Source organism: Pelodiscus sinensis, chromosome 2, assembly GCF_052426305.1.
Source record: "Pelodiscus sinensis isolate ZL-2025 chromosome 2, ASM5242630v1, whole genome shotgun sequence".
Taxonomy (NCBI): domain Eukaryota; kingdom Metazoa; phylum Chordata; order Testudines; family Trionychidae; genus Pelodiscus; species Pelodiscus sinensis.
The window spans coordinates 174,942,401-174,969,011 of NC_143053.1; the positions used below are offsets into that span (position 1 = coordinate 174,942,401).

A 26,611-nucleotide genomic window follows, 5' to 3' on the forward strand; every position below is an offset into this window, starting at 1 on the left:
GGGGAGCAAGCTTTTGACATTGATGGGATTGCAGCTGCTTAGGTCAGGTTTTAATTTTTCCAAGCAATGGCAAAGTGAGTTCAAAATCGCTCCCCCCATCCCTTTAACTTTAACTGCAAAGATATTAGGGTCCCGGAATCTGCTCACTTTCCTTTTTCTTCACTTATTAATTTGACAAAGAATCTTCTTGTCATAGATGCCAAGTGTTGCACAGCTCCAGGTGTGACCATTTATGCAAGTTATTTAATGAGCTAATTTAAATATTTGCAAATGCAGGAACTAGCTGATTAAATAATTTGTACTGAGGGCTGTAAACTTCAGCTTCTGGTCAGTACACCTTTCCCAAGTAGCAGTGGAGATCAGATGCTGAATGGCACATCACTTGGCAGCTGTAAGGCTGCAGTTAAGATTGTGAGCCCTCTCACCTTCTGTTCTCAGGAGGGGGGTCCCTTGGCTGCTCAGATCCAACGGGGAGAGAAACCAGAGGCGATGCAGACATGAGGCCAAGCTGCATGACACCAAGCTTCACAGCAGCATCTAGCAGCCACAGTCGGAACTGCAATTCTGCCAAATCCAATAGCAAAAGATTCAGGGTTGAGAGATGCAAGCAAGCACACCAGTGCTGCCTTCTTTGTGACTAGCATGATGAATGCACGACACTGGGCATCCCTGCTTTTCCTATTCATCGGGAACAAATCAACGGGTTTCTCAAGGCCAGCAACAACCAGAGGTTTCCCTACTCCTTCCGGCAAAATGGATAAGCATGCAGTGAACTGTCACTGCTTCGTGCTGGTACATGTTGCACCTGCAGTTCCAAAGATTTTTGTGCTAGCCCCTGCGCATCCATTATTAATCTAAGTCAGACCATGTTAAAATCTCTAGCACCGTATCTGCTACATTCTTCTCCAACTGCATTGACTGAGGAGGTCCCAGCAACAGCTACCTCCAGCTACACACAAATTGAGCAGCTTCTTCTGAAAAGACAGCTACACTGCACACCCTCTTCAAATGACAGCTAATCTAGGGAACAGCTGCAGATATGCACAGTGAAATCACTGCAGTATAGCCTACCAAGCTTTAAAGAAATAGGGGTTACAAAACCAGGAAAAAAAAAAAAAGGTATTTCCAGAGAAAGCAAGCACTTAAACTCAGGCAGATTTCCTTTAAATAAATTAGTTTAATTACTTTGTTTCATATGGAAATATTGTATGAACGGTATTGCGGATGTGGCACTCAGGTGGTTAAATCTGCACAATTTGCTTTCTGAAGCCTGGAATCTGCTGATTTTATTTCAAAGCAATCAAAAGTATCTAATTTGCATTCACATTCACATTAGTGGTCCATATGTTACTCCTGTTTAAAAGCTATATGCTGCATTCATTATGAAATACTTGGCTTCCTTTCTTCATCCTTTTACTTTGAAATTATTGTGATAATATTGCAACACTTATATTCAGGTTAGTCTCAAATATACAGTTTTTGTGTGTGTGATTCAGTCTTTTTTCAAAGGCGGCTATGTCTAAAAGCATAAGGTTTTAGTTATGTTTACAGTATTATAGAAACTTGCAAATCAGTTAAATAATTCACTATCAAGCCATTTCACATGACCGTGTAGTATTCCTCATATCTAAAGTTTCATTAAAATATCACCTTTTCAATCTGTCTTTGCACAAGTTTTCAGATCACACACAGTCATGATGTGTATATCCTTAGAACTTGGGGTGTTGTTCACATAATTGAACTATGCTTTAGGAAATGGCAAATTTAGAGTTTGGTTACGTTAGCAGCCAAACTAATAGCATTATAATAGTGCATAGTGCATCCAGCAGAGGTGTGTACAAACACACAGTAAGAGATGGTCTCTCTCATAGAGCTTACTGTCTAAATCGACAAAAGAGAGACAAACGGTAGAAAAAAAGGAGTATTATCCCTACACTACAGATGAGGATAGAGGCACAGAGAGATCAAGTGACTTGCTCAAGGTCACCCCGGAAGTCTGTGACAGAGCTAAGAACCAAGCTAATGACTGCTGAGTCCTAGTATAGTAATTTCATCACAAGACCACCATCTCTTATCGGATTCATTTTCCTCTCACATTTCATCACTTCATTAATATTTGCTATTGTATAATAGCACAATAGCACAATAGCAAATATTAATGTCACTGCTGCAGTGTATAGTCTTCACAGTGTTGTTACCATAAATTGTGATGAATAAAAAATAGTTTAGTACTGTGACAAAATAATTCATGTACAACACCAATGGGCTGGAGTTATGATCATATTTCTTCTTTAGTTAACAGAGACACGGTTCCTATTTGAGACTGATTTAGACTCATATACCCTCAAACGTTCTGAACAGAACAGCTTTCCCACTTGGAGCTTCACAGTTTTTAACACTTGGAAATGTCCTTTAACTTCTTCAAATTGTATCTCAAATGAACCTTGATATGAAATCTTCATCTTCGTTTTCTTCATTAGACATCAATTAGCAGTGTACATAATTATTGTTGACAAAATGGGAGGGAAATTTTTTTACTTAAATGAAAACATCTGTACCTTTGGAGGCTTCATAAAGATGCTGGAGAATATAAACTCAAAGAGATATCTTCCAGGATATATCAATGATAAAAATGTACCTGCAGAACCTATATGTTCTGAAACATATAGCTCAGGTAAGAAAGCCAGACAACTTCCTTTAAAACCTAGAGTTGATCCTCTCTAGTCATGTGGAACTTGAAACATAGTTAGGTTTCTTTTTTTATATATTTCTTAACTGGGACTCTTAACACATTGACAAGGCAGGTTCAACAAGAGATTTGTTTGAGATACTGGACATAAATGTACAAAAATACATACAAGAACTGAATGTATCCTAGCCCCAGCAGACACATACAACACAATTAATGTTCATCTGCTATTATAAACTAAGTTTCCTTCATATGGTAGACACTAAGGGTGTGTCTAGACTACAGGGTTTTGTCGACAAAATTTGGCTTTTGTCGACAAAACTATACCTGCGTCTACATTACCGCCACGTTCTGTCTACAGTAAGTCGACAGAACGTGGCAGTTTTGTTGACAGCGGTAAACTACATTTTACAAGGAATAATGCCTTTTTTTGAAAGTACTCTTTCGAAAAAAGGCGCTATTGCATGGAAACTGCTTTTTCAAAAGAGAGTGTCTAGACTCTCTTTTGAAAAAGCGGCTTGCCTTTTCGACAATACTGATCATAGTCTAGATGCTCTTTTTCGACAGAGGCTTTGTCGATAGTATCTGTCAACAAAGCCTCTGTCGAAAAAGGCGTGCAGTCGAGACATAGCCTAAATGAACCCATGCAACAAAAGATATACTAGCCTCTCTACATAAGTCCAAATGCCACTCAGTAATGTTTGAAACAGTAGAACGCTTAGATCTATGTGTGCTTGAGTTGAAAAATGGTCAGCAAATGCAAATAACCAAATGTATAATTTGGTGTGATGGGTTAAACTCATCTTTCCTGAGTGCTTCAACCAGGCTGGATGTGGTGCTGCAATCCTTTTGTTCTTGACACCCCTGTAGTTGTCAACCTTTTTAGGCAAGTGGCCTAGACCTCAAGCCAAGTCACATAGCTAAATGGCAAAACCACTTCAGGGGAAGCAAAATCCAGCAGACTATCTGCCCTCATCAAAGTCTTCAGCTCAGTCTCTTTTAAACCTTGCTCTTTGCTTGTGCCTTCTAAATAAGTTTTATCCCTTTTTGGTGCCTAGGCTACTTTTCAGTGACCCATGGGGGAACTTGAGCCTGCCCACTTCTCCAGGTCCCAATACAGGGACCCTACCAAAAGAAATCACTTATCATTGCTTCTAGTTTATTGCTGCTATTCATAGGGTATTTTTCTATGGAGCCTCTGGCTGTTCACCCTGATCTCATTTCTGAATTTCTCAGATCCTCTTCCTCCTCGCTGAATGCAAATGCCACCTGAAACCATATTCTGTTCTCTCTGGAGCTCTTGTGTTTAGCTAGCTTGCTTCCCTCCTTTCTTCCTCTGGTTTCAATCAGGAACTGACCAGCTCAGGTTCTACAGCTCATTTTATCTAGGTCTGCAGGCTTCTTCTATGGAGTCTCTCTAGGCAGTCCTAGAGGGCCCACCTTCACTACTCCTTTTCTGGGGTGGGGTGGGGTGGGATTGCAAGGTCTCCAACAGGGGCCTTTAACAGGCCGGGTACACCCCATTATATTTCACAGAGTGAAAAAAAATATATTCGTAATGAATTTATGAGATATTTAGCAGACTGGAATGCAATAAGGATATACATCATAGTGCTATGGATCCCAAAAATATAGGCACTGTACAAAATCTCATTAGCAATAGGAAAAAGTAAAAGCTGAACTAGATCAGATGGTAAAATCACATGCTACTAAGATGCTACTAATTGCCATGGTTAACATTGGGGCCACCATTAAAAATTAAAAAAAAAAAAAACCCCCAACTCATGAAGGGTTTTTATAAATCTAAAAAGAACTGAATAAGGCCATCAAACATGAGCATTATCCCATAAAACAGCTGAAGAGGCCATGACCAGATTTTAAAATATAAGAGTATTTTCAGTAACTTTCCATTTTCATAGATTCAGACTCTGAGGTAACTAAAAGCAGTTTGTCTGCAAGATCACCTCCACATAGCATATACTTAGAATGGATTGACTATAACAGAACAGAATTATGCTCAGATTGCAAGTGGAATGCTAGCAGTTGTTTCTGTGGTGAGCAGAATAGTGAGTATGTTTATGCATAGAAGTTGGTCAAGGCAGAAATCACCCTTCAACTGTTGGAAGCCACAGTACAGAAATCATTATGCAATGCAACACCTACACACCAGAAAACAATCATGAAATTGCAAAAGTACTCATTAAATGTGAGATACAAGCATAATAAGAAACTTCATATGGCAGACATGTTTTCATGAGTTCCTGTAAGCAGTGACAGAAAGGAGCTATACAAAGAACAGCTTGAAATAAATATGATTCAAGAACTACTCATTTCCAGCACAAAATTTGGCAAGCTCAAGTGAGAAATGCAAAGTGATCCAAACTTCCTATCTCTTCAGAGCACAATTCTAGATGGATGGAGACATCTCAAGCATGAAAATAGGTTGGAACTACTCAGGAGATACTGCTGCAAATGACAGGTTTGGGGGAAAGGACATGCTGTCATAACACCATACAACACAAGTTAGGAAAGTCTACAAATTTTCTCTTGTGCTACCCATCTGGATAAAAAAAAAAATTTAATTGTTGAGCCAGAGCTGGCCTATTCTGAGCCCTCATGAATTCTGCAATCAAAGATAAGTTACTCAAGTGTGAAATCTAATAAATACAGCAGGAAGAATCCAAACCCATCACTGAAGCCACAAGACATTCCTGATCATTCTTGGTCCAAGTTTGGTGGATAGCTATATTAATTAAATGGGAAACGATTGCCCTTGTTAGTGATCTGCTTCTCCAAATTGTTTTAAGTTGAGTTCTTGAACGATGCTGTTATAACGTAATAACCTAGTTGCCTTGCTAGGGGATTCCAAGTGAGGTAACAACAGAGAGCAGTCCACAATTCACAAGTGATTTCTTTCAGTCAGTAATTCTCTTTGATATATCAGTTTAAAATGCATTATGGCAAGTATTATATTTTATCACATGGGTCAGTAAAAGGTCAATGAAAACAGCATTATGGCAAGTATTATATATTATCACATGGGTCAGTAAAAGGTCAATGAAAACAGCAAAGATCTTGATTTTTAAAAAGTCCCAGCGGATACAAGATATCTATCATAATTGAGCATTATTCTTAAAATCAGTTCAGAAAGTTTGGGCAGAAGGCCAAAGTCTTAATGCCAAAAAATCAAATAAACTTCTTAAACCAAGGAGTATTAACCCTGAACCACTTATAAAAGCACAATATGGCAAGAAACTAGAACAGAAGTACAAGTAGGAGTTACACCCACTGCAAGTAGGAGAGAGTATTACATTTCAACAAGAAAAAGGGTGATAACCTGGCAAGATAACAGGTATGACATCCATAGCAGATTATACTGACTACCACTCAGGTTCGATTCTATAGGGCCTAATGAGAAAAACACTGGTACTTTGTTTCCAGAATGTTATTCACTGTGTTTATTCACTGACATAAGAAGAAGTTTGATTATCGTGGAAGTATTGTCATATGGAAGGTTAGGGTCAGATCCTTGGTAGGTGCAAATCAGTGTAGCTCCAGTGAGGGAATGATCATATCTTCAGCTGCTATAAATTGGATAGCTCCATGAAGAGAACGATTTAATGCTAATTTTCACCAGATGAGGAGCTATCCCATAATGGTTAGCTAGACACTATGAAATTCTAAGGATTCTGGATAATGCTTCAGCAAAATTACTACTGTAACCCTTCTGCCAGGTAGGCCTGGCAGTAACCAGGGCTGGGTTCAATATCTTGGGGTCCATCTCACATAGAACCGGCTCGAGCCCCCACCCAGTAATCTGGGAAATTCACGCACCCCAAGGCGCCTCTGAGAGGCAATGCTTCCCCACTCGCAAGCACTGAGTCTGAGTGTAGGAAAGAAACATTTAATGAAAGAGAGAGAGAAGTCATACGGCATTAACTTGGGGAAAATACCATAAACAGAGTTCATAACCCAAACATGAGCCAAGCCCCCCCCCAGCCAAGAATTGCCCGATGTCCAAAGAGTCCGACACCCCAAAAGTCTCTGTCCCTGGTCCGTGCCACCCAGAGTCCCAAAGTTCACCTGCAGGGTTTCACCTCCCAACCTGGTAGAAATGGGGTTGGGAGGATAGATAGGAGGCACCTTATACGAAACTCCGCCATGCTCCACTAGCTGTCTCGTCCCACACCACTGGACGCTCCGCTGGGCACCTGCCACCGCTCGTCTGCTGCCGCCACTGGTTGCCACTCCTCGCCTGCCGCCGCTCCACACCATGCCGCTGGTTGCCGCTCCTCGCCTGCCGCCGCCCCACGCCACGCCGCTGGTGGCCTCTCCTCACCTACCGCTGCTCCATGCCACACCACACCACTGATGGCCACTCCTCGCCTGCTGCTGCTCCACACCACACCGCTGGTCGCCGCCACTTCACTGGCTGCAATAGGTCTGGCTCTCAGCCAAACCAGTGATTTCAGCTCTCATTGATTTCAACTCTTTAGCCACAGCTGGACTGGCAAATGAATCCTGCTTTCACTGGACTAGCAAGAGAAAAGACTCCTCAGGGAGTCTGCTTTAAGTCTGTCCTTAAAACAAAGGGGGAAAGGTGCAGGCTGGGCCAGTCTTATAGCTCACACCTAGCAGGTGTGAAGCAGGCTGACTCAAGCCCTTTAACCCTTTCCCCCAGCTCTGTTCACTCAACTCTGGAAGGGGGGAGGCTTGTTCTTCCGAGACCTCTTACCATGATGGTGGTGTCTCTCCTGCAAGCACTGGTAGCATGTTTTACAGTTCCCACATTTAGGGGTAGCATGAATAGTGACCCCCACAACAGTCCCAAATTATATACAATTCTCCACATTCCATTTCAACACTGACCTTCCATCAGCCCTGGCTGAATGGGATTTACATAGCCACACCTCGGATTCTCTCCTGAGCAGTATTTACATGTCAACAGTTAACAGTTAATTACCTTGCAGAGCTAAACAACTGTAGTGGGCACACCCACCCCTCCTTTTAGCTGGCTGATAGCAAGCAGGAGTTCAGCCCCTGCTTACACTACATTTAGGATTATATTCTTCCTTTAACACATACATGTAACTCAGAAAAGAAAATATAACTCTAAATGTGAAAAAAAAATCAACCAGGAAGTCAAGATCTTCTGTATGCCTCTTTGTGTGCCAATGTCTAAGGTAACAACTGTATAACACCAAAGGCAATGTCAACATACAGGGTGTGTCTAGGTGTGTGTCTAGACTACAGAGTTTTGTCGATAAAAGTGGACTTTTGTCGACAAAACTATACCTGCATCTACACTACCGCCGCGTTCTGTCGACAGTAAGTCGACAGAACACAGCAGTTTTGTCAACGGCGGTAAACTTCGTTTTGTAAGGAATAACGCCTTTTTTCGACATAGTTCTGTCGAAAAAAGGCGCTATTGCATCCACACTGTGCTTTTTTCAAAAGAGAGCATCTACACTCTCTTTCTAAAAAGCAGCTTGCTTTTTCGACAGAACTGGTTGTAGTCTAGACGCTCTTTTTCAACAGAGGCTTTGTCGACAGTTTCTGTTGACAAAGCCTCTGTCAAAAAAGGCATGCAGTCTATGTACCCACAGAGAAAAGAAATGAGCACTTAGGCTAAGGGAAACATACACAAAACTTTTCAAAGAGAAGTATAATGGGAAAAAAGAATTAAAATATGCAAATGAATATGTAAATTACTCTTCAGTGACTATGAATCCTTTCATGAACCCAAATTCTGATCTTGCCTTGTGTAAGTATTAGAATATTCTTGCTATGGATAGGAAAGCCAATTCAGATGAAATAAAATTATCATATAGCTTTCTTTACCCAAAACTAAAATAGTACTTTTGAAGAGGCTTGAGGAAGTTCATATAATTAGTTACTTGTTTTTTGTGTACCTCTGCACTTCCTTATTTCAGGGGGATGTCCTGTGGAAAAAAAATCGGGTGTCACGGTATTGCCAACCTGCAAGAAAGAAAGGATTAGAAATCACATTTAAAAAGCACAGAAAAGATGGTAAACTTATTGTGACTTGGGGTGAAGGGGAGGTTTGAGTGGCTAAAGAAGCTCTATTATCACCTGGGGAGCCCCAATCTGGTCTATAAAGTAGTTTTCTGTCCCCTTAGTGCCACTAGAGTGGGGGCTAAAGGAGGGGGTCAGAATCAGACCTTGATAGTTTTGATAAGTTATGGTTTTCTCTAGCTGAGTCCCTTCATGGACTTGATGAGGAATTTTTTCACAATGTGACTACACTTCCAATGGTGCTACTCTGTGCTGTTCTACCGATGTACTTTGCAGAAATTTAATTTCACTACAATACCATCGGCATCTGGAGCTGTCATAAGGAACACTTCAAGAAAGTCCATGAAGTGGGCCCCTCCATTCAATTCCATGCTAAAGTTTTGAGATTCCCCATTTGATCACATATTGCCCATGTGTCAGATTTGAACAGATGGCACCAGGCCACCTTCTGCTCTGCTGTTTTGTTTGAAAGGAGACTTTAAGGTTGCTAAAGTGAGGATATGAAATGCAAGTGAGGATATGAAATGACAGATCAACTTAAGCACTGGCTAGAATCTCATTTTGCAGTTGGTTTTATTGGGTTATAGCTGGTAGAGTTACCCAGGATTATCTTAACCTAAAATTATGGTAACTAATCTCTGTTTTCCATGCCATGTCAAGAAATATTGGGCAACACAGAAACTCCATCTGATAAATGATGAGTGCTATCAGAGTCCTACTACTCAGAAATCCTTGTTTTGATTGCGAACCAAGCACATGTCAAAATAGCAGCTATCTAGTGGATCCCAAGTAGTTATAATTAACCAAAGTCTGAGATTCAGAAGCAGAAGGTGAGTAGACTTCATCCTAGCTCCTAGAAGGGATACCCATCTTCTAGTTCATAGAAATCCTCTAAAATTTCTCTCCCAAGCTTCTCCGAAGAACACACTCTCACTGAAATCTTTATAGTTTTCTTCAGACAAAGCATGTAACTCATAGAGGCCCTAAGAGGCTAACAATTTCCCTAGCAACAGCATTTAATAATCCATTATTCTATTTATCAGAAAAGCAACTTCATCAAGAAACTTATATTGACACAATGACTGAAGGTCAGTTAGCCACACTCCCTTCCATGCCCGTGAATTTTCATGCATCTGTCACTTCATCATATCGATCTTCATTAGGAACACACTGCAGCGGTATGGTTATTTTTGTTTTTCTAAAAAGAAAAGGTACATTCTTTTGCTATGTGGTGTCTTCATTCCAGATTATGGTAGCTAAGTACACAAAAGGTACATATTAGTTTGAAATAACTAGCATTTTTTTCAAAATAACTTAATCCATGTCTACACAGCAGGCAGGTATTTCGAAATAATATTGAAATATTGTCAAGCTGGAGGACTTCTTACTTCAACTCCTTTAACCCTCATTGTACAAGGAGTAAGGGAAGTCGGAGGAAGAGTGCTCTATTTCGAAATAAGTGCTATGTAGACACTCCCAATTTCGAAATAAGCTATGCAATTGACACAGCTCAATTTGTGTAGCTTATTTTGAGTAAGCCCTGCTGCGAAGATGCATCCAAGTGACATCAAGTCCAGTGCTCTCAAAACAGTAGTAAGTATGACAGTGGGAGTTTTAGCGATTTAAAGGCTCTCTCTTGTTCACACTTACATCAAAATTTGCAAATCAAGTTAGATTAGACTAAGAATAATTGCTCAAAGAATTTAGCCAGATGCAACCTTCTCTATCTCTTTTTTTTAATGTAGCTTTCATTGGAGCTTCACTTTGCACCAGAGTCTCCAATACCTTGCACTTTGTCTAATTTAACTAGTGCAAAATGAATGCAAAATGCTGCCATTCTGATTTAATATCTCCTGCCAGTTTGCACGGGTATAAGTAATTGTACAAGGTACAAGGCATTAGCGAAATCTGAATTTTTTTAAATGTTGAATGGGTGGTAAGATTATACTCATCCATAGTCTGATGGCTGGTTCTTGTCATAAGAAGATAAGAAGGGTTTTTTTCTTTAAGAGCAATAATGTAAAGATGTATGTTTCACCACATGATGTCAGAATTTACCTACAATATGGAAAAATCAAATAGTTCTTCTTACAAGGCCAGCTAAATACCAACATTAAATCAGCTTTGCATGTTTCTAATAAGACCAGCTTTTACTGGTAATTTCAGTGCTAGCCTCTCAGTTGTTAGTGGGAGAGCCAACATTTGCAGTTAACCCCCAAAACAAGCCATGCCTTTGTTTAAAGTTAGGACCACCTTATTATAGTACAGTGGGGGGTAGGAAACAACGCTATACAAAAACTCTGAGATGAAACAATGCTACTTTTGCCTGACTCATGTCATTTAACCTTGCTGCAATATTAATTGTCATGTAGACAGTATGTGAGGAACAGTGTCATCATTCCAAAGAAATCTGTGCATAGACAGCATGAGTGGCAAAAAGACATATTTGTCGGCTTGCATTCAAACTTTGAAAGTGCTCATGCTTTGAGATGATAAACTCCTAAACTGACCACAGCCATTTGCATGTCTGTCTACTTTGACTTAACATAGGACATTTCAGACAGAGGGATGGATGATGAATAAGATGCTTCCTCTCCAGAGTGGCTGCACAAAGCCTCTTGTAATAAGTCTGAGGGTATGTCTACACTACAGCACTAATTCGAACTAACTTAATTCGAATTAGTTAATTCGAACTAAGCTAATTCGAATTAGTGCATCTAGACCTAAAAACTAGGTGATGGTCCCAGTACTCCTGGGTGCTGGTCCCAGTACTCCTGCTCCGTGGTGGTGTTCCGGAGCAGGCCGCGAGTGTGGGAGCATGTCCTGGGCGGGATGGTGCGCCCTGCACGAGCAGCTGGTGCAGCTGTAGAGAAAGAAGAGAAGTGGTCAGTTCTCCCGGGGGACGCAGCGGATGATGCCCAGCCCCCTCCCCCCCCCACAACATGAGGGTGACCATGCCCTGCACCATCAGAGCCGCTGTGCTTGTACAGAGGCCATGGTCAGGATGTCTGGCTCTCCCCGGGACAGGGAGTTGCCCCAAGACCGCACCCATGTCCCTGTGCCATGTATAGTGTGGCCGGGGCGGTGGGAAGTGTGGGGGGGGGGAGATGTCCCCTGCCTCCGTGTAGAGGGAACACGTGAAGGGAAAGCATCCTGCTGGGTCCCACCCCGGGTTCGGGAGCATGTCAGGTCTCTTCACACATGCATGTACCTATTGGGCCATGGCCCCTGGGTGTCACGCAGCTGGAGCCACCTGCCCAAGGGTGGCATGGCACGTGCTCGCACGTGCACAGGTGTCTGCATGATCTGCGGAAGGCATGGCCCATGCGCATGGTCTCTGGTCTCCCTCCCGCTTCCCCCCCCCCCCCGAACTACTTAATTCGAACTACTTACCCGGTACGGTCTCCCTGGACGACCCTGCTGGAATAGCTGGCAGTGGCCCCTCCGGTGCACCCGGGTCAGGGCCCTCCAGTCCCGGCTCGCTGTCCTCCGGGCTGGCACGGACCGCCCCGCCCCCCAAGAGTCAGTTGAGAGTGGGAAAATAGGGGCAGGTGGCAGCCCCTGCTGCAGCGCCACCCCTGGTGGCCCTGGCATACGCCTGCCGCAGCTGCTTTACTTTCAGGAGCACCTGCTTCTGGGTGCGCCTGTGTCCCTTTCGGGCCATGGCGGCTGCTATGCAGCCGTAGACAGCCGCGTTCCTCCACCTAGTGCGGAGATCATGGAGGTTGGGGGCCTGCCCCCAAACCTCAATGAAGTCCATGACCTCCGCACTAGACCAGGAGGGTGCGTGCCGTCTACGGCCCCTGGATGGCCCCTGGGTGCTGGGGGACTGGGCAGGGGACAGCTCGCTGGCACTGGCTCCCTGGCTCATCGTGAGGCCACTGGGTCGGGGCAGAGACCGCTGGCAGGGCTGGCTGTGTCAAGTGCCGTCTGGCCAGAGTCTACCCCTTTAAGGTCCCGGGGCTGGGGGAGAGAAGTTTTCCTGGTTGTGCCCAGAGTGGCCACCAGGGGAACCTGGGAAGGGCTAGCCTCCCACTAGTTCGAATTAAGTGGCTACACAGCCCTTAATTCGAACTAGTTAATTCGAACTAGGCGTTAGTCCTCGTAAAATGAGGTTTACCTAGTTCGAATTAAGTGCTCCGCTAGTTCGAATTAAGTTCGAACTAGCGGATCGCTAGTGTAGCGCCTATCAAAGTTAATTCGAACTAATGGCTGTTAGTTCGAATTAACTTTGTAGTGTAGACATACCCTCTCAGTGTTAGGTGGCATGCCTGGACTAGCTCCTTCTACATCCATCAGGGATCCACATTCCATCAGAACCAAGTGACCTGGGCATGTTAAGTTAGGTGCTGAAAGGCATTGAACAAAATGGTGTGTAAGATGGGAACACTGAACCGGTTGAACTGGAACCATTTTTATAACAGGGATGTTAAAAGTGGAAACCATGTCGTTAGCTGTAATTACCACCACACCTCCAGCACTCCTAGTTCCAGCACCCCTGGGAACAACTAGGGAGTTCAATGTGTTCCTTACAGAAATTAATATGTACTGTATTAAAAACATGTGTGCTGTTTAAAGCCCAGTGCTGCAGGCTCAGCTATGTGAGTTGACCTTAATGCTACCCTCAGCAGTGAAGTCACTGGGGTGCTGTAAGTGCAGGGGACCACCTTGGTGAATGGTTTGCAGGATTGGCTCGAAGGCTGCAATGCAATAGCCATCCATCCCCTTGATGTTTTTTCTCAATGTTCTGGTTTTCCTTAAGGAAGATAATTTTCCACTATTTTTAAGATACCCATTTAATGGTTTAGAAGGCACACTGGAAAGCCAATGGAATTGAAAAGGGATGTGACCAACTATGTTCCTATAGAAATTACAAATTTGTATTGTTTAACAGATGTTGAGATTGTTTCTGAAATTGCTAATCAGTCTTCTGAATTCTGTTCCATAACTCTGGGACTGCAGAATGGTCTGAACCAGAGATACAAACATTTAGCTGTTGGTGGGGCCCAATTACCTGGTTTGCATAGTAAATCACACTATATTTGTTCTCTTATTATATATTTGATCTTTATAAAAATCCACCATTTCACATTTTACCACAATTCCGATTACCAATGCTATGATTCTATGAATAAAGCATTGATTCACTCAGTCCCTTTGGTCGTAATTCAGTCTTCAGCAAACACAACCTTGACCACTGTTACGTGACACCCTTTCCCCCTAGTGTACAGGTCTGCATGCCTAGCTATAGATTGTAAGCTCCTCAGGAGAAGGGCTCTGCCATCTTTGCTGTTCGAAGTATGTCTAGCACATGGTGAGTACTAACTTAATAAAAATTCCATAGGCCTACATTTTCTTAAGTGACGGATAATTTTGGGTGCCCTGCTTTGAGTCCTGTTAAAGGGGTCTGCTTTTCAGAGAGCTCAAACCTCTTGCCCCCTGAAAATTAGGCCATTGTAAGGGTTTCTCTCTCTGTTGAAGCACCCAAAATGAGTCACTTTTGGAAAGGCAGGCCAATAACAAAATTCACAAATGAACTCCTTCCCTCTCTGACTAATCTTTCACAATGCAATATTTCTTTCACTTTAGCAACCAGTACTCAGACAAAGTCTAACCTGCTTTCAGAGATCTCCATTCATTTCTATTTATTTCAGAGAAAAAAGAAATACAAGGGTGTTTTAAACATTATATCTGACTGAAGTGATTTACAATCCAACACCTTCAGTCAAATACAAAGATCTATGACTTTTCACTAAAGGGGAATTTACTGTTTTTGGAACCGGTGTACTGAGTTTGTGGACTATTTATTGTGATTCAGCCTTAAAAAAATTGCCAATTATCTCAAACTAAGCTGTTGTGCAATTGGCTCCTATAATTACTAGCATAATAGTTTATGGTTGGTTCAAACAAACAGAGGGTGACTATTGTTGGTTGTTTTTCTTTTGTTTTGTTTTTGCCAGAGTAGTAGTTTCTTTTTGTAGAAACAATTACCATGGCAGTGCTTTGCAGCAAAGAAAAACATAGCCTGCAGCCATCGCATATTTCATTTTCAGTCCAGCAGTTTTAGAGGGGTTTTTTTTTTTTTTGCTTTTCTAGCAAATGTACAATAAGAGGAAAATGACTGAAGGTGTCAAATAAAATGTGGTGTGTCATAAAGCAGCCATCGAGGCAAACTAGAGGTAGAACTGAGAGGAAGCGGCATGGGTCTAGATAGCTCCTTGTTTTCATGCATGTACATAAAGTGGTTATATGGATTCATTACAGTGCTGTCACCTGACAATAGGATGCAACTAATCCCCATTTACACCGGTCACAGCTGCTACGTTATTTCCATGGCTGACACAATGGTTTATGATTCTGGGATGTAAGACCACATAGGGTCAAGCTGTCTCCAACCCTAGCACGCAGACTTCTGTGCATACCACTTGCAAAGCCAAGAAGGGCCAGCCACAGTCAGAGTCTAAAGGGACTAGAGCCCCCCTGTTTAGAACAATGCCACTAAATACCACAATTTAGGTTAATCCACAGTTAGAGCTGGGAAAATAAATGACTTTTCATTTTGGTGGCCAAACCAACCCTCTTATTCCCTCCCTCTTCTCCCCCCCCCAAATGTGGTTAGTTTTGCACCCAAATGAAATTATTTTTCCTGTTGAAATGAAAAAAATGCTCAAGTGTTTTTAAATAGATGTCTATTTGTAATAACATTTTCAAAACAAAATATCAAAATGAACCAATTTGATCATTTGGGTAGGGAGGGAGTTTCTTCAATTTTGTTTGTCCAAAACTGTCAAGCTGACGCAAATTCACAAATAGTTTCTGCATGTTTTGGCAAATGTACTATTTAATAGAAAAAATTCACCCACTCTGCCCATGGTGACTAAGAAAGACACTCACAGCACCAGTGCATCAGACATTTCCATGTATACAACACAACTGGAGTCAATGCTAAATGTGGTGTTGTCCACCACTTCACTATGATTTCACTTTTATAGTTCAATAATGCCTACAACCTTGCCGCTTCAGGGTCCCTTCATACTAGGGACAGTAGAGACATACAGTAAATGACAATCCCTGCCCCTATTTTTAAAGTTTTCTTCATCTAACTCTGAATATTCCATTGCATATTGGCCTGCAATGCCAGTTTTATTTTAGCCCAATGCCTTTCTATTACAAAGAATATGTCTACACTTACAGGAGGAATAACAGGTAGTTCGAAATAGGGCTTTATTTTGAACGCCCGTTTCCCTGTCATGTGTAGATGTGGGCAGTTAGTCCAGGCTTGTAAATTTCAAAAATGGCACCCAGCCGGGAACATGCAAATCAAGTGCGGGATATTTAAATCCCGGGCTTGATTTGCAAGTCCGAATGCAGCCCTAGTTCGAATTAGGCTGCAAGTGTAGACATACCCAAAGACTGTCAGATGCCATGCCAAGCTGAATGGAAGTTTTGTAATATTGGGCAAATGTGGTGAAATAAATAGTGGTCAATGGGCAGGAAGCAAGTATAAAACCACATCTGACTAATGACGCAAGTCAAATATAAAGTCTCCAATGGCAAGAAGCTAATGCACTGTTAATAATAAATAATACATAGATCAAAGAATATTTGTAGTTCTTTACCAACATGAATTAACTAACCAGCACCGTGCCTGTAGTGTTGAAGCTAAGCTAGCTAAACACAACAACCGGTGCCAGAGAAAACCCTAAAAAACATAAGATGGTAGATGATTCTCCCCATTTTAAGGATGTGAAAAGTGAAATGTTAAGTAACTGCCACAAAGAAAGTTAGCGGCAGAGCCAAGACTGGAACCCAGATTTGTTGTGTCTCAGGCCTAGATATAATCTTCTCAACTGATCAGCTCTCCAGCTGCTATGCAACATAGAGATCCCAGCATCCAAATTCCAGCCAGGAACTGACATATCCATCACCTCCAAATAGGTGCAGGGAGGTGTTGCAAAATCAGAGTCTATGTCTGCCTATACTGTAGCTCTGAGCAGTCCATTCATAGTGCACAATCACAGATTTTCTTGGCTAGGAGCATGAATAATAGGTGTACAGGACTGTACACTGAAACTGATGCCAAATCAGCCAATGCCAAATCATGGGGCATTTGAGTATGCACATGCAGCCTGTGCCCTTCCCACCCCCTCAGCTGTTGTGAAGGACCTGTAGAATGGTCCCTTCCTGAGTTTTGATGGGAGACAGGATTAATCGTATAACTTCTGCTCTACACTTTGACTGCTGGCTGGGGATTATTTGGCATGTACTTGTATGCAGCACCTGCCAGAATTCAGCCCTTAGGCATTAAAAGTTTAACTGAAGGATTACGTGGGGTGATTTTTTTCTCCTGTTTGTTTGGAGGTTTTTTAAACTATTTCAAGGAAGTGTGACTCTAGCTTTCATGCAAGGGGAGGAAAGAAGAGCAATAAGAACTTAATTTTTTTCTCCTTGAATTAGAAACATGAATTTTCTTCCCCTCCCACTGATTGTGGCTCAATATTCAGCAAAGATGATCATGGAAAAAGGAAAAAGCAAATGAGCAGTGCTGTTTCTTAGGATATGAAATACTTTACAATTAAATAAGGTGCTGTGGAGTATTGTGCTGATCATCCGTGATTGGTAGCTCTCTGCTAGGTTGCAAATGAATTCAGCACAGGACAGCATTCCAAATTGCTCTTACAAGCTTTCCTTTATTATTTTTATTTGGTTATGCTCTGACTCTCATCCAGAATTGTACTTAATGCCCTCATCTGAAGTTGTTGGAATGGCACCCTATGGCATAGTGTGACAGTGAAAGGATATTGCCTTTGGAAGCTGCTAATGGTCCATGAAAAGAAAACAGCAGAAAATGGGAGAACAGTTGTTCCAAAATAATAAGAACAAAAATCTTTACATCTTTAGCTCATCATCCAGCCATTGTCAGAGGATTGAGAATGGGCAGAGCATGCTTTGAAGCTAGCAATGAGTTTCACATCCAGATGGGTTATCAATCAAAGCTAGAAATAGTGTAAAGAATGAGTGCAGTTTATAAAACAAAATTATATACATAAATCTACTGTTTTCAATGTAAAGTCAGTATTTTACTGTATAATCACAATTCAGGCAATAAGCGCAAAGAAAAGAGAAAGATGGGTTAATACCATGGTGCAGAAAATGCTGAGTGAAAATACAGTACGAGCTTTCCATTCAAATGAGGTATTAAGTCAATGCTTTCAGGATATTATTATAGGCTGAGATACTGCAATTCAGAGGTTCATGGATTCTAAGGCCAGAAGGAACCCTGGTGATAAACTTGTTTGACCTGCTCTATTATCCAGGCCACAGAATTTCACCAAAATAATTTTTAGAGAGCCTGTCTCTAAGGAGAACCTCCCATCTTGATTTAGAAATGGTCACAGTAATGGACAGTCTACCAGAATCCTTGGTAAGCTGTACAAATACTATCCTGGCAGCATGCCTAAATTAGGTCAGCTTCTTGGGGCTGTGCTATGAGCTGCAGCACTGCTGAAAGTGCCTGAAACATAACACATTGCAACCCCACTCCCAATACACCACTCCCACTCCTAACCCCTGCCAGGGCTTGTGAGGAGTCATTGGAAGACAGAGTTATGGCTGCTTCCAAATTTCCTCCAGCCAGAATCAGGACTTTCATGGCCCTTTTATGCTGCTCTAGCCATTTCACAAAATGTATAGAATATCTCAGAAAGCATTTGGTCCTTGGTAAACAATGAAGACAAAGTTTGACCGTAAGATGTGTGGAAGCCTGTTTGTCCCTAACAGTTAGCTAGTTAGACTGTAAGCTCTTCAAGTTGGGATTGTCTCTATTGTATATTTGTGCAACTGCTCGCACGATAGAACCAGGACCTCTTGGGGATAGCATAATACAAATTAATATAAGAATAAATCTGTCATAGGTGTGAGGGTCAGTGTCCTAATTCTAGAGTCAGTTCTGTGCTTGCACTAGCCTCAGCATAATTTACAGCAGCCTTCAGCTCTAAATTATGCCACTTAGCTATGGTTCACAAGGAACTGTATACAAACCAGTGATCACAAGAGCAGTAGAGCTGTGGACAGACCCTTTTTATTTCCTCAGGCTATGTCTACACTACAATGAACTGTTGGAAAAAGGTCCGCAAATTGTGCTCCACAATTCGCATACCTTTTTCCGATAGTTTTTTCGGAAGAGGCTTTTTCGAAATTTGTCCCATCTACACTGGGCCAAATTTTGGAAAAGCCTCCTCTTTCTTGGGAAGAGGAAGACAGGGCTTCCGAAAGAGCGCATCTGATCTTCCACAAAAAAAAGTGGAAGAGCAGGCGCAGTCCCTGGACACAGCAGAGTTTTTCCGAGATGCCTCTGGTATCCCAGAAAAACCCCATAGTGTAGGCATAGTCAAAATGCCCCTACAAGGGCATTTGCCTCAGCAGAAATATAACTGCTTTTTGCCTCAGCAGAGATATAACTGCTTTCTCACACTTTTGTGCCACCTGAGCTGTGAAATGGGAACAGATCATAGTTAAGAATTTATCTCTTAAGTTACCTCTGGGCTTGTCTTGATTCTGATTAACTTTGCCAAGAAATAAAGTGCTTAATTTTCCAATCTAACCATAACCTAATTTTGCATTACCATACATTTTTTCTATTTTCCTCTCCTCCCCAAACAATATGATCAAATAAAATAATAACAATAATAATTAGAAGGGAAAAAATATTGTCCTAGGAGACAGTCATTTTTACTGTGTAGTGATTTCCCAACAGAAATTAATTCAACACAAATTTACATTCTACATTTTAAAGATGATATAAATAATTCATATTTTGATATCATGAGCACTCTGTATGTCTTACACCGGGGTACCTGTAATTTTTCAGTTTTCCCATTTAAAATTTTCATTTGGTAGCTCATTATTATGTTTTTTTCTGCTTCTGTTCCACTGTGGTAATTTAATAGTCTTCAATAAAATTATGTTCAATTAAAATGTATTCAGTTTTATCATTCCAAATCTTTTTAGCTGTAAATTTAAATTGCTGTAGGCTTCAATTTTACTTATGTACTATTGACATACCTTGTTCTCTCTCTCTCTCCCTCTCTGCTCGCAAGAATAAGGAAATACTAAAGCACAAGTATAGCCTGTGAGACAATTTCTGACTTCACTCAGTCAGACTTACTTGTCAATCCATGGACATGAAAGGCTGGAAGGAAGGAAGCCAGAGTGGAGAAAGTGGTTGATTTACCCAATGACTTTGATTAGAATCAGGCTTTTTGGCTTCATTATTTAACATCTATCCTTCTTCTATGTGCAAGTGCTTAATTGATCTCTAATATTTTTATGCAGCTACTTCAGTAAAAACATTGCACACAATTTTAGCACATATAATAGCAACTTTTTATATATGTTAGTCTGCCTTTTCCAAAAAGCATACATAAAACCAAGGAGATTGTGGTTTAGGATAGTTGTAGAATCCTTCCCAAACCAGCAGAAGACTTTTTGGTATGGGAGACAAACTTTTCTTTTTAGCAAGACAGCACTAAATTAAAGTCCCTTCATAGAGGCTCCTCAGTTCGCGCATTCAAAACAAGGTTCCTGACAAGAAATAGGTACACTTTTTTCTGTCTTTCTGAAAGATAGACTTTAGCTCAACCCCACGCTCTGAGCTAGATGCAAGAGTCATTGGGTGAAGTTCTACGGTCTGTGTTATGCAAGAAATCAGACTACGTGATCATAATAGTCCCTTCTGGTCTTACAAACTATCAGTCCACTAACCATAAGTATATATATTTTAACCAATCTCTTTGGGAGAAGAATGTTATTGTTTTCCTAGCAGCAGCAGGAGAACCTTCCTAGGAGGTTGCCCTCTTTATGACTCTGATCCAAACCCCATCAAAGTCAGTAGAAATACTCTATTCACCCACTTCCTGCTGCTCCCATTGGCCAGGAACAGTGATCTACAGCCAATGGGAGCTGCGAGCAGCTGTACCTATAGACATGCAGATAAATAAAGTATCTGGCTGCCCACCAGGGGCTAAGTTTGGCAAACCTGTGGGACACTTATTGCCCAACCCTGCTCTATATACAGCTGTGTTACTTTCCTCCCTCAAGCTCATTGAGAGATTTCTCTAGTTGCCTACCTTCTTTAGGAAGGCAGGGATATAGTACCATTCTGTCTGAGTCCCACCATTTACCTACTGACCGTCATGTAGATAAAAATAACGTTCTATTTAAATATTCTTATAATGTGTATTTAGTGCCGTATGATCTCGAATGGCAACAAGCAGACAAGTCTTCTGTTTTCTCTCTCTTCTGCAAGATGGCAACTCCAGCAGAACAGTGATGCTATGCCAGGCTGGCTCCGGCACCAGGAAGGCAGGATAAGGGACGTCCTCAAGATAGGAGGGTGGGATGGGTTCTAGAGTGGCCTGGCTGCCCTGGGAGCAGCTAGACAGTCAATACAGGCTGCCCCAGGGATGGACCAAACTCACTGTGGCTGGATGTGGGGCAAGAACTGCTGGCTCCCATTGAGGGAAGTAAACTGGAAGTGGCTGGAGAAAACCCGTGCCTAATTTGTGAATAAGAGACAGTTGCCCATCCATTGGCCTGGGGCTGTATGAAAGGCTGGAAGGAAGGAAGCCAGAGTGGAGAGAGTGGAAGCGGAGTGATAGCACATTCCTCCTGGGAACAGACACTAGAGTCCCAGTTGTGTATGGTGAAAAGGTGGGGGGCGCACAACCTGTACAAATGGCACCAACGGTCCCTGAACCCTACGGTCTCTGAGTGACTTGGTCAGCACAGCAAGGGCAGGAGTCAAGAGGGGCCTGCAGAGCTCTGCTACACTGAGACAAAAATGTTCCACCAGTGCTCCTTTGAGAAGCTCCTAGGTAGAAGTCACCTATTTTAGCATTAAGCTACACTGACTGCCTCTGCTTGGTTTGACAAATGCAGTAAGATCACAGATCACATGGCTACCTGTGAACATTCATAAAATACACAACACAAACACAACTTGTAATGTATGGAACAAAGTACAAGATAAGGAAAGAGTCCCAACGTAATTTCTAAGTGAGGAAATAATACAAAAAGTTTACAGGAAACGTATGTAACTCTTCTGCCAGGTAGCTCCAGCAGCAACTAAGGCCAGGTTCAGTTTCTAGGGGTTCCTCTTTGTCCAGCCAACACAGAACTGGCTCGAGACCTCTCCACACCCCACCTCAGTAATGGGAAAATTCACACTCCACCCCTGGGCACCTCTGAGAAGCAATTCTTCCCCACTCACAAGCACAGAATCTGAGTGTAATAAAAAAGACTTTTAATAAAAAGGGAGGGAAGTAATATGGCATTCATTTGGGAAGACACCTCAAAGGAATTCATAACTAAAACCATGAGTAAAAGTCCCACCCCAACTGGGTTGGGCAATGTCCTTTTTCCTCTCAAGTTCTAAGTCCAGCAGTGTAAATGTTCCTTTCACATGCCCAACCCTGCTCTGCACCCCACTCACACTTGCTGCCCTTGGTCAGGACAGACCCAGAGTTCAAAGGTGCAGCCACAGAGTTCACCTCCCATCCTTAGTTTGGGGAGGTAAAGAGGCATCTTACTCACTCTGTTCATCACTCACCATATGCCTGCTCACTGCTCTCTGGCGTCGCCCTGCTGGCCATACATTTCACCTCTCCACTGCCGCCCTTCTGACCACTCATTACGCTTTTCTGTTGTCACTCTACTGGCTGTTCATCATGCTGCTGCCACTCTTCCGGCTGCTCGTCGCATTTTTGCACCACCAACCTGTTGTCTCTTAGGCCATGTCTACACTAGGAAACTATTTCAAAACAACTAAATTTGACTTAATAACCGCCAATTTTACAAAATCAAAATAGTGTGTCCCCACTATGGGGAAACCTTGAAATTAGTATGAGGCAGTGTCCATTAATGTGGACGCACTACCTCAACTTAAAGCTCCAGGTAGCATGAGGGAGTAATTAGTTCAAATTATTCTGGGAAGCAGTAATTTTGAAATAGCAGCACCTGAGCATGCACACTGCCTCTACTTCAAAATAACTATTTCAAAATTAGCATTTTTCCTCAAGAAAAGCAGAGGGCAGATTTCAAAATAAGCGACCCCCTTATTTCAAAATAACAGGGCTGGTAGCATGGATGCTCCACTTATAAATTAGACCTAAGTGGGATATTTCGAAATAAAGCCCTAGTGTAGATCAGGGCTCAATCGCCATCTGCTTCATGGCTGTAACTTCTGCCCGTCAGTCTCAAAAGATTTCAGCTATCAGTGATTTCAAGTCCTAGGGTATGTCTACACAGCAGCATTATTTCAGAATAACAGACATTATTCCAAAATAACACAGTGCATGTCCACACTACAAGCCTTTATTTCGAAATAATGTCGAGCTGGAGGACTTCTTATTCCAACTCCTGTAAGTCCTCATTTCATGCGGAGTAAGACATTGTTCTGGTATAATTCACTGTAAAAAGGGTAAGTATAGAAAAGGAAATGAAAAAGGGTAGGTTTGTACTTCTCCACTGGCTGCAGAGTGTTAGGAAAGACATCTTTATGAGAACAAGGTCTTTCAGTATTTCCCCTGTGATTCCTGCATTGTGTATTAGTATGGTGAGATGGGCAGGTTGAGACAGATGAAGAGCAGATGACACCTGAGATGACAACTTCTTTAATCACATCAACAATATTAAAAGCCAAAGTTGGGCCTGAACTGCAAAATTTGAATTCAGATTTCAAAGGCCACCATACTTGGGGATGAATAGATCCAGGACCTTTCACACACTGTAGACTGAGAGGCCAGCTGTAAAACTTGGATCTGGATTTAGATTCTGTGTCAGTTTTTAGATAGGGTTTTGGTAAAAGCCTGATTGTTTAGAAAGAAGTTGAGGTAGGTCCTGCCTGCATATGATTTAGGTTACATCTAGACTACAGAGGTATCCCGGAAAAGCTCTGCATCATCCTGTAGAGCAGGGGTGGGGAACCTAAGGCCCGGGGGCCAGATGTAACTCCCAGCTTGCCTGGATCTGGCTCCCGAGGCTCAGGGCTTTCCCCCAGCATTGGGTAGCACTGGCATTCCAGCCCTCTGCCACCTCCCTGCACAGCTAGAGCTCACAAAATGTACTAGCCTGGACCCCCTAGCCTTTCGTGTGCGAGGGTATTCTGGGGAATGTCTTCTCCTTCTCAGTTGGGGGCCATGTCATTTTGTTGTTGTGGTTGGGTTTTTGGGAGGAGGTGGGAGGAGTTTTTGCTTCTCACTTGAGTGCATCCCCTGACTGATTTTTCTGTGGGTCAGTGGCCCCAAACCAAAAAGTTTCTCCACCCCTACTATAGAGCTCTGAAAAGTCGAGCATGGTCCTACTTTCTGTATGCCCACAAAATTACTAACATTGGTAACCATATTTTTGCTATTCCTACATTTCATCCAAACATAGCTGGTGTTAGGTCACAAATTAAGTTCAAATACCACTCCATCTACTGAATATTTAACATACCCAAGCAAAGCAGGAGCAAACTGTATTTACATAGACACACAGCTAGCTGTAATGAAAATCATTCCTTTTACTCACACTTTTATTAAATTCCACAGGATTTCTTCATAAGGCATAGTAGAAGATCAGCATTTCCAGAATGGTATGGTAGACCAGGGGTCAGCAACCTATGGCTCTCGAGCTAAATTTGGCTCAGTATGAAACCAAATATGGCTCTTTGTAAATTAAAATGAAAAATGTATTCTTTTTTCAACTATTTCACCTTTAACCAGAGGTGAAAGTAAAGCAGTGCACCCAGGCAAGAACCGGCTGGGAGCTCTGCTCATTTAAAGGGCTGGCTGAGAGCACACTATAGGGGGACGCATGCGTGCTCCCAACCAGGATAGTGAGAGGGGGAGGCCACAATTTGGCTGCGGCGATCCTGGCCCAGCTCTTCATCCAGCCCCTAATCCAGCCACTGCTGCCCAGGTGCCGTGGGGGGTAGATAGGAGAAACTTCTCTTACTCCTCAAAACTGCGAGGAAGTCCAGGGTTGCCAGAGTTACCCTTAGTATTTGATTTAGTGTGTCCTAACCAGACCTGCTAAATCAAATGCCAGACAATCAACCTCTGGAGCATAGATCTTCCTGGAAGTGTAAATGTGACCTAAGAAAAGCAATGAGCAATATTGAGAGGTTAAAGCAGGTAAAATATAATACAGTCGGTAGTTTTTTTTTTTTTTTTTTGCAGTAATACCTCATAAGAGCAACCACCTCTTCTGGACAACATTTCCCCAGGGAACACTTTCCTTACCTTGAATAACAGCAACATTATGGACTCATAAGAGCTACATTTGTGATATTATGATCAAGGACTGTCTCACTGAAAAAAAAAGGGCAGGTTATCTGAGACTCTCAAATTCTGGAGACTACCCAAAACTAAGGCCAGGTCTACACTAAAAGGAAAGGTTGATTTAAGATATGTAACTCCAGCTTTGTTAATTAACAGCTGCCAGCTCCAATGCTGGTGAAACAGGACTTTATCCAAAAGGGTTCTGTGACAGAGGGCATGTAGAAGAAATTGAAAAGCCAGAAGGAGGGAAAGCTTCAAAGGACGGGGTAGCTGTGCTACTCAGTGCCAACGTGGATGGGAGTGAGAAACACCCACTGCTCTTGATTGGAGAGTCAGAACAACCCAAGTGCTTTCTGAAGGATTTCAGTAAACTAACCCCCAATTGCATCAGTTGAGCGAATGCCTAGATGACAGGTGTGATTTTCATCAATTGGCTAAAAAAGTGGGATTGCCAGCTTTGATTCTAGAGTCGTAAAATATGCCTCTTTCCGGACAACTGCTCCCCACACCAACAGAAGTCGTTCTCACTAACATTCAGCTTGATTTCCTACCTCCAACACTGTATCTTTGATACTACCTATGGATCAGAATAAGATTAAGAACATGAAGGAACATTACCAATCAAAAATCCCACGCCAGATTATTGTTGCTCTTGATGTGGACTCCAGTGCAGATGTTCAGATAGTCCTGCAAACTGTAAATTTGCTAGATTGTGTTCATCTTGTTGCTGAGGCATGGCAAGATGCAAAGCTGGCAACAAACCCCAACAGAAAAGGCAAATGTGTTGTGTCAGAGGAAGGTATGCAAGACAAGGATATTGAAGAGTCTGAGATCCTGAAGATGTTCCACTTCTAGTTAACATAGAAAAAAGAGGACTCAGTAGCTGCTGAGTTGCTCATTTTTTGAGAGCTAACCAATGAGGAATTACTGAGCACTACTATTGCTGCAAGGCCAGAGAAATTAGCTTCTGTTGATCGAACATATCATAATCAAGAGGATAATCAAGAGATGATGTTTTGGATGAAGTTCCACCTCTGACAACTTTTGAGCTATTGAAGGCTATGAACACACATTGGCACTTTTCACTGCTGGAGGGACTTAGTGGCAAGTTCTATGGCTCTCTTTAGAACATGGAATCCAATCTTCAAAACAAAACAGTGGCTGAAAAGAAGCAAAGCAAATTCTGAGAGTTCTTTCCCCCGACATGAGTGAGTTTTTCCATTTTGAATTTACATGTTGATACTCACTATATAAACAGAACACACTTTGAGGTGGAATAACACTTTAATTTAGGTTATTACAGTATTATTACTTGCTTAGCTGGTGCCCTTACAATGCGTGTAAAATATTACAGTTAAATATGAGCTCAAAAATGTTTACGAGTAAGAGCATTAGGTTGTGTATGTTGTCGTGGTTGATGTTTGTTCATAAAATATCAATAATAAAATGTGATTCTTTCATAATGTTAACTCAATACTGTTTTCTTGATACAATATGGTAGTAGGCTACATGTGGATCAAAGCGTGATTAAGAACATTAAACAGCATATGTTTAAAATGTACAG

At 42.0% G+C, this 26,611-nt stretch overlaps 1 pseudogene; it reads left to right on the forward strand.

Moving 5' to 3' along the window:
- The window catches only part of LOC149525377 (uncharacterized), a 67,771-nt pseudogene extending 41,537 nt beyond the window's left edge, over positions 1–26,234 (forward strand).
- Positions 26,235–26,611: the final 377 nt, after the last annotated feature.